We start from the raw sequence: 8,931 nt of genomic DNA on the forward strand, positions 1-8,931 counted from the left end.
TTTGTTTATTTGATTGGTGTTAAGCGCCGTGCTCAAGACATTTCCATTTATGTCATGCAAGCGGTGATCAGGTCTATGTTGGGTAGGAGATCACCGTCTTTGTTTACGGACATATAAAACCACCTTGGCTTAAAGCCACATCTGAAATAGCCTGAGCTGGGTTCAGGACAGCGATCTGCAACTGAGAGGAGAACAGACAATTCATCTTATTCTACGAAACCCAGGTCATTGCGTTGAGGAGTTCGAATCTGGCTATTCGCATTTCGGGCTAATTCTTTATACTAACCAAAAGGCTGTTAATTGAGTTCGCATTGCTTGATCGTTGGTATCTTTTTTTTTTTTTTTGGTTTCAGGGTGCATGGGCGGATGGGCGGAGTGATTTAGGGCTGTAAACGCATCAATGTTTATTACATCAACACGGTGCTACAGCGTTTATGAACAGTTTCATTCGATTGAGATACATATATTACCCATGGACTGTACGAGTTTCTAATTCTAATTGTAATGGGATATAAGGCGTGCAGCAAAATGAGCAAAACCAGAGCTGTGACAACAGCGTGAAAGCTGACAAATGGTCACATCTAACCGGTGAAATACAGCCCCTTGTCAGTTTACCTCAGTTAGGGTTTTATTCTAACTGTTTGTGTAAAAGCTTAAATGTCATTCATATAGAATGACGACCGTCTTCAATGCGTTACTGAAACCTGATGATTGATTCTGTCTTGTACGTTACCATGCATAACCAAGTGGTTAGCGTGACAGCCCAGCATAATGACTTAGGAGGCTCTCACCAAGGAGCCTGTGAATGGTATATAGTTGGTATATAACCCCTAACTCAGGTTATACGACCGTATTTCACCAATTATAAGTGCTAGCTATCACACTGTCGTCACTGGTAACGTTTTACCCTCTATGTGCTGTAGGTCGTTTTGGGAATTGGCCTTGCGATTTTTGACATTGAACGTCCTTATTGGTTGATGGCTGGTATATACGAATGTCTATTTCAACGCATACATTTTATATGGTATTCCTGCATAAACCAGGATTCTGCTGGTTGGCTAAGCATCACCGAGGCTTGATCCCTTTGTATTGTTTTCAAATAATTGTTTATTAAAGATGATGAAAAAAGGCCGGGTTTCATCGGTTATACTTGTGAATATTTGGCAACTATCATACTGTCGTCAATGTTCCGGTTTTACTACCTGTGTCCCACAAGTAGCCTTTTATCTTAGACTGGCCAAACTGACATTCTAATATTACAACAACTAATAATTGTTCAATCAACAGTGAATAAATAAACGCATCTGTAATTTAACTAGAAAATTTTTTCACCGAGCTTTGTACTTATATCGAAGCCCTGGTTGGCTCATTTGTCCAAGGCGTCGCTCTCGCTGTAACGAATGGGAATTTGTCAAATGAGATCGCGTTCTCGAATTCACCCCTCACTAATTCAGGTATGTCATAATTTCATACTTCATATACTTTCTTAGTTCTTTGGTGACTTGTGTCGAAAGTGGGAATTGGCCTTGTCGTTTGCCTGGGAAATTCGATTTGGCTGAAGGATGTAATACGAATATCTATTTTAATGTTACAAATTAATATTACAAAGGAAAAGACCACCACCACCCACCCACACTGCCCCATCATTCATAAATAAAAACGTTGGACAAACTGAACCAAATTTCACCATTCCATTGTTCCAGAGAGTTTTTTAATTTACACAAGTATTTTTCCCCCTCCATTTCCAGCGAAATTTCACAAGAAAGAACACTTTTTTCCCAGGAGATCCGAAGTATGAACATATCTTTTTTTCTTTATTTGTTTATTTAGTTGATTGTTGTTTTACGCCGTACTGCAGAATATTTAACTTACACGAAGGCGGCCAGCATTATGTTCTGTCGAGCAAAGAAACAAGACGAGACAGGTTATCGGTAGAATAATGTCGGCAAAAGTGGTCTAACATTTTTGACTAGCCACATGACACAGGCGGCCTATTTTTATCTTTAACGACAAAAGAGTTTGAACTGGAAACTCACACATTTATGGCATCGTTTATTTTTCTGTATAAGTATTAAACGCCGAGTTGTAATGTAGTTATGTTCTGCTGTCGCACTTACAGAAACAAGAAAGACTGTGCAAGAGACGTTTCAAAAACGAGTCACCTTTGCTCTAAGCAAGTGCTCGGCTTCTTTCTTCAGGTCTTATGACAACGAACCACGAAAATATCCTTTTCATTTAACTGTTGTTTGGTTGTGCCCGTGTGCGAGTGCGTGCGTATGAGAGCGTCTAACAGCCGCTGAGCACGTAAGGTCGGCCAAAGCCGGGGTGTCCTACGGAGGGGGCGTGGTTCAGACCGGGGGCACCACCCAGAGGGGGGCAAACACCCGGTCTTTGAAGGAAACCAGGACCGAGCTTCGGGGCACATCGGCCTTTATGTAGGGTGGAACTCTGGCAAGCCCGCTCGACGTGATGGTACGCCTTCAACCCGAATTTTTACAGGATTATTGAAATCTTGAAAAGTCTATTTTGAGTAGTCCGTCACAATACAACGTCTGCCGCGGTGGAGCAACCGCGAATTAACTCCCCGCTCTGTTCATCAACTGGGGAAAATTAAAATCGTGCCGAAATTGTCAGCACCTCAGTGTTGTTTGTTAAGACATGAGTTGACTTGTACATACACGAGCTGTCTACAAATACACACAAAAACTGGCTTCTTCTCTGTTATAGTTTTAGACAGGACTTTATAGCCTGTACATTGCTCATGAGGTTTTTGGTGGAAAGAAAAACGAAAACCATGTCAGTGCCAGGTGTGTATAAAATTTAATGAAACAATTAAACTTATCATCAATTAATCAATCAGTCAATCAATCACTGAAACGTTTGTACTTACCTATGACATAAATATCACAAAATATAACATACAAGCTCAGCGGTATTGTATGTATTTATTTATCTGAATGGCGTTTTACGGCGCACTCAAGAATATTTCACTTATACGAATGCGGCCAGCATTATAGTGGGAGGAAACCGGGAAGAGCCGGAAGAAAACCCACAACTATCCGCCTGTCGCAGGCAGGCCTTCCCGGAGGATGTCAGCGTCACGACAGCGATGTATATGGAGATACAGGCATCATTGTTCTCCGCATCGACATTTATATAATGTGTTATCACTATATTATCTCATCACAGCAACTTTACATGTGCCATTACAATCTGTGCATACACATAAACGCTGCTCGTCGCATTGGCATTGGTATGGGCTGTATACAGATCATTGTTCGCCACATGCATGTATAGTTGTGTATATACAACGTCATTATCATTTCATCGCAGCAAATGAATATTTTCGTCTGTAATCAAAAAACCGATTTTTTCAATCCATATAGTATGCAAGGGTGTAAAAGCCGTTTTCCTTGACCAAATCAATTCATGGTTTGAATAAATCTATTGTGTTTTCATTATACTGCGTGCAGTATATTGTGGTTAACGTTGTTGTTGTTGGCCATCCTGATGATATATATTACCATTTCTATACTTATTCCAGCAAGTATTGGGGCGATACACCAGTATCTTATTCTTTGTGTATACTGACATAACTTTGTAGGAATTGTTTGTCACAACACATTGATATGTTTGAGCGTCAATGTTTACTTATATGAGGTCGGTATATACAATAAATATATATCCATCAACCAGATATTTTGCCGCTCTAGAGCGATTGAATCAGCGCTTATTTCACCTGCATGGTCACTAGTAATATGATATAACAGACCACCAGACAGAGCATGGAGAGTCTTGAAGACTACAGCGCATACAGAGAGTGAAAATCCAAAACATTGACGACAGTATGTTAATGGACAAATTGTCACAGTTTACCTCAGTCAGAGTTTTCAGGCTCATGCATATATGCATAGAAAATAGCTACTTACGCTCCAGCTGTCAGCATGGCTTTAGATCTGGTTTTACTCTCCATTCTGCAGTGTGCTGGTTGCATTCTATTTTAGGTTTGTATAACAGTATACCATATGAAAGCTGAAATAGCAAAGGAGTGTATATATATATATATATATATATATATATACATATAGTTATATTATACCGACATATGTCTAAAGCATCTATATACGTATATACACACTGTGTTCTTTTCCAGCCATTCAACTCTTTGAGGAAGCGCTCTGTATTTCGCTGTGTGTACAGAAGTGAAAAGACTGCAGTTCACTGACAAACGTTAAACCAGAGCTTTTCAGGAACACGGTGTATTGCGTGTATGTACGGGTTACTCAGACGGCGTATACCTAGTTGAAGCACGGATTTGATTCAATATAAGCTATGGCATGACGAACATTTGTGTCAATAACCTGTGGTGTACTGTTAAACATACTGAAACTCTTCATGGAGAATGTATAAATAGATTTACCACGGCGACTCATTTCATCGTGTATTTGTGCATATAGTTCGTTTTGTTAGCAACAAGTTTACAAGAAGTTGTCTCTGAAAAACACTCACGAGAAGCCAGTCCTCAGAGCGGGCTGTAAATTGCCTTTTCTTAACCGGAAGTCTCTCTTTAAGATTAAACTGTCCTGAATACGCATTGAAGATGTTAAAGGGAACTACCACCCAAAATGAATTAAAACTGTATGTCTAAAACCACCGTTACTCCTTTTAAGAGATTTTTGTTTGAACTGAAATGAAGGCAATCCAAAGTATTATTCACACGATGAGTTTTAGTGACAATATATTCGGGTACAGTTAAGAGCATTACGTTCACGTCTGATTTTATATACCCTACCCTTCAGCAAAAGCGGGGGATATTAATTTGGGTATGTCTGTCTGTCGGTGACGCTTTGTTTTCCGCGCAATAACTGCCCCAAATATTGTCCTCTTTATAAGATTTTGTGCGCAGTTTCACTTTGTGTGACCATGGATCCTCATTTTGGCACATTTACTGAATTTTATGATTCTAATTTGATGTCAGTTCCTCTACAACACCTACTCTAAATATTGTCCGATTTGGAGTCAAATTTTGAGCGAAGCAGGGTATATATATATATATATATATATATATATATATATATATACCTCATGCAAAATGCAGACACTTTAAGACACCTTTAAGAACTCTTGTGTTACGTACCTTAGGTTATAGAATGGTACAGTAAAGACATCTGAAAGCACCGATTAGTTTTCATTTAAAAGTAATTTGGTTTGTATATGTTTAGTATAATTAGCGTTTGGTTTAGCTTTTCTGAATTTGCTGGTCCTTTTTCCTATATTATGTATGTTCATCTACTTTCTGTTACTAAAGCTCCCACAACAAACACTTGGTAGCATATGCTTTAATTTACATTGGCCAAGATTTTACATGTATGACACTAGGGGATTAGGGGATACATGGGATTCTATATCTATTGGCGAAAACAAAATATGTAAATACACAAATATTAGGTATTTGCGAACACAGTACATGTGTAGCTGTGCAAGACGTATGCCTGATGAGGATTACTCCCAGCTTTCTGACAGTTTTCAACATGTGATGAAAGTGTAACACGGGTATTCATGAATGGACCATATATCGTGGGTTGGTCACCGGATGCATTGTACTATTTACAGGTTTATACGCACAGCAGGGGAGTTTCGAGTTCTAACTCTTTTATTGCTGAAGGTAAAGAAGTCCTGCCTTTCAAATCTATTCGTCAAAACAGACATTTCTATACCAGCCGTCAACCAATAAGGATTTTCCAGGTCAACAATCGCAAGGCCAATTCCCCAAAGCGACGTATAACACAAACCACCAAAGAACTAAGAAAGTATCAAAGTGTGAATATAGGACGGAATCCTGCAAAGGGAAGCAGATAACAGTTTTCACCGGTGTTAGAAAGCCCCAAGATATGTTCTGCCATGCTAGAATGTCGGTTGTCGATAAAAAAATATGCATCTCAGTTGCGCTTTGATTGCAGCTGTTCACATGTTCACAATGTCAAAACTAAAACTATCCCTCATGACGTAAAGTCTGGGAGAGAGGAAACCGTTTTGCTCTCATATGTACAAACATAGATCCAGATAAGATGTACCATCTAGGTACTCTGTGGTTCCCTTAAATCCAGCGAAGGTGGATATATATCTTTCACAGCATTTGCTATATACGGATAGTTTAAAGCCAGCAGATCACCAGTATACCGCCAAGTGAATGAGAAAAGATCGGATCTGGTGAGGATTACTCCTTAATAGTTACTGCATATAGTCGTATTCATATGAGAACAGGTATAGGTCGGCCAAAAAGGGAGCACAGTTGGTACCCATCAGAATACCTATGCACTGCTGATATATGGTTTCCCTGAATTTCACATAGATGTTAATGAGAAATTCAAGCAACTCAATGAACATGGAAACATCCCATGAATGGTAACCCTTGTATGTAGTAGAACGGAAGAAGGCTTTGTTGCCTATGACGTTAATATAGCTGTAACCGGTTTTGTTAAACACCGAAAGAATTAGTGATGAAATTCTATCTATTAAATCCGTGTGACGAATATAGAGAGTATATAGAGAGTGGAGAAATCCCAAGTAGACATGTCCTTATACGGTACGTACATTAGAGAGCCTAGTTCTTCCGTGAGACGTTCAGAGTTTGTAAGTATCCATATACAGTTGACGCCAGAATTTTTTTTGCAAAATGCACAACAGTATTTTGTACAAAATGACTGTGCTTCTTCTTGTGCTTTCGTCAAGAGAATTGACACAAGTTTGATTGTACAGCTTTTTGACCCCGCAATAAAGCGATCTTTGTATGGGGATTTATGCATTTTTGGAGTGACGGGAAGGTACGGATATACTCCTCTGTTTGAAACTTTATGTAGCTTGTTGAAGTTACCCGTTAGTAACGTTAGGCAATTACATGTCCTCTTGTCAATTTCTATGGCATGTGCGTTTGAAAATGTTCAAAAAAAAAGTTTTTTGGAGTATACAAACGATGGAAAGAATTGATGAACTGAGTGTCAGTGAATTTAAAATGCTACTAAGGGTGCTGTCATTTGTGTCTCTGGGACACGAACGCGTATGCATATTATTGGTAAATTAATCGCAACAAATTTTGCTAAACATTTTCAAAATGTGACATGATACACTATACCCTTTTTTTTATTTTAATCTCCATAAATATGTTAGTTCGTAAGCTTGTGTATGATCTTGTATTACGCATGTTAGAATGAAAGCTTAACAACCTGACAGCTGCTACATTATACTCGTAGTCATTGCAACATTGCAATATTCTGCAATACGCTATTTAAGTATTTACTTGAACGGTTAGAATATAGCCATAACAGATTACTGAGATAAACTGCAAAGAGGCCGGGTTTTGTCAGTCATGCACGTGTGGCCTTTTGGTGTAACTGTTTTACCATTGCTCTTTTTTTTTAATTTGTGCTGGGAAGGTCTGTCAGCAACATGCTGACGGTCGTGGGTTTTCACCGGGCCCTGCTCGGTTTCCTCCCACCATAATGCTGGTCGCTGTCGTATAAGTGAAATATTCTTGAGTACGGCGTAAAACAATAATCAAATAAATAAACAAATAAATGAATCAGTCTAATTTTTGGTTGTAATCTTTTATATTATACCAAAAGAGACATACAGCCACAGGTACGGATCGAACCCCGAGTCGATCTCAGTTTATAACGTGTAGGTTCTTTGATGGCTTACAAGTGGAAAACGTCTCCTGGCTACGTGTAACCGACCCCTGGTCAATGACGGTGCAGGCGCATTTCCAGTAAAGACTGTTCTAGAGGTTTGTAATCCACGTGGATAAAAACACGGTGCATGGGTTACTCCGGGCTACAGTCTGGATTCCTCCCATTTTGACGTACTTCCACTTAAGCCATGGTGCAGCTGTAGAATAAAGCTGTTGTTTCAACTTAACCATTCACATGAACAGTTATAGAATAAAGCGCTGACTGAGGTGAACTGAGGTGAATTGAGGTGAACCACACCGTCATTTTCCGTCTGGTTTAAGATTTTGTTGCTACTGTTCGTGTAACTGCATACTTAATAAATTGCAACTCATACGGTTCCCAGTTTCCTAGCCGTCCTTATTACATAAACTAATTATTGAGAAGTTTCGTTAATGATTCATTTTTCTTTTCTACACGAATCTTGTGAATATTGAAATCATCCTTTAATTTGTATTCTTTGGGTTTCTAGTGTGCCTTGTATCCCTATGTTTTGTCCTGTGTAAGGACATGCGAATCTTATTCCTTAGTTGGCGGTGATTTCGGCGGACCAGAAAATGGAATGTTTGGTATGTCTTGGCACCAGTAGACAACCACTTCTACCATCGCCTAACCACTGCCCAATGCCGGCAGCCGGTGGCTGTTGTTTTTCGACTCGCGACACCACCTGCACCCGGGGCTTCTGGGTCGGCAGTTCGCAAGCAGACATTCCCCTTCTCGCCGCGGTCCGCTCCCCGTCACGGCGGGTCCACCAGTAAGGGGCCTGCGTCCCATGTTTGCGCTAGTTAGCTCACATTCGCCGCTCGTCTAGAAGGGAGTTTTTCTCAAGACGTAGCTCCCGCAGAGTTTGTTGAGCAGAACCCCTGCTCGAAATCGGCGTGGACTATTTATGAAATATGAATTTAATTTGCAACAGGACGTCAAACAGATGTCTCGTATTAAACCTCGTTGTCAGATTCCATCGGACAGATTTCCTAAACGATCGGCAATTGACAAGTTCGTCTACAGGAGGTCCGTGCCAGCGAGCTGCATCAGCTAAGTGGTGACATATGTTCCATGCTTCACAGTGAACATATCAAAGGGTTTAGATACCTTTTATACGCTGGTTCCGTTTCCGTACCAACCTTGTGAAGTCCGTATACCAAGGATCAGCTGTAATAAACAATAAACATCGTATCCATACCGATGTTTTTAACGCATAATTTAT

The sequence above is a fragment of the Liolophura sinensis genome, chromosome 13 (assembly GCF_032854445.1).
Source record: "Liolophura sinensis isolate JHLJ2023 chromosome 13, CUHK_Ljap_v2, whole genome shotgun sequence".
NCBI lineage: Eukaryota > Metazoa > Mollusca > Polyplacophora > Chitonida > Chitonidae > Liolophura > Liolophura sinensis.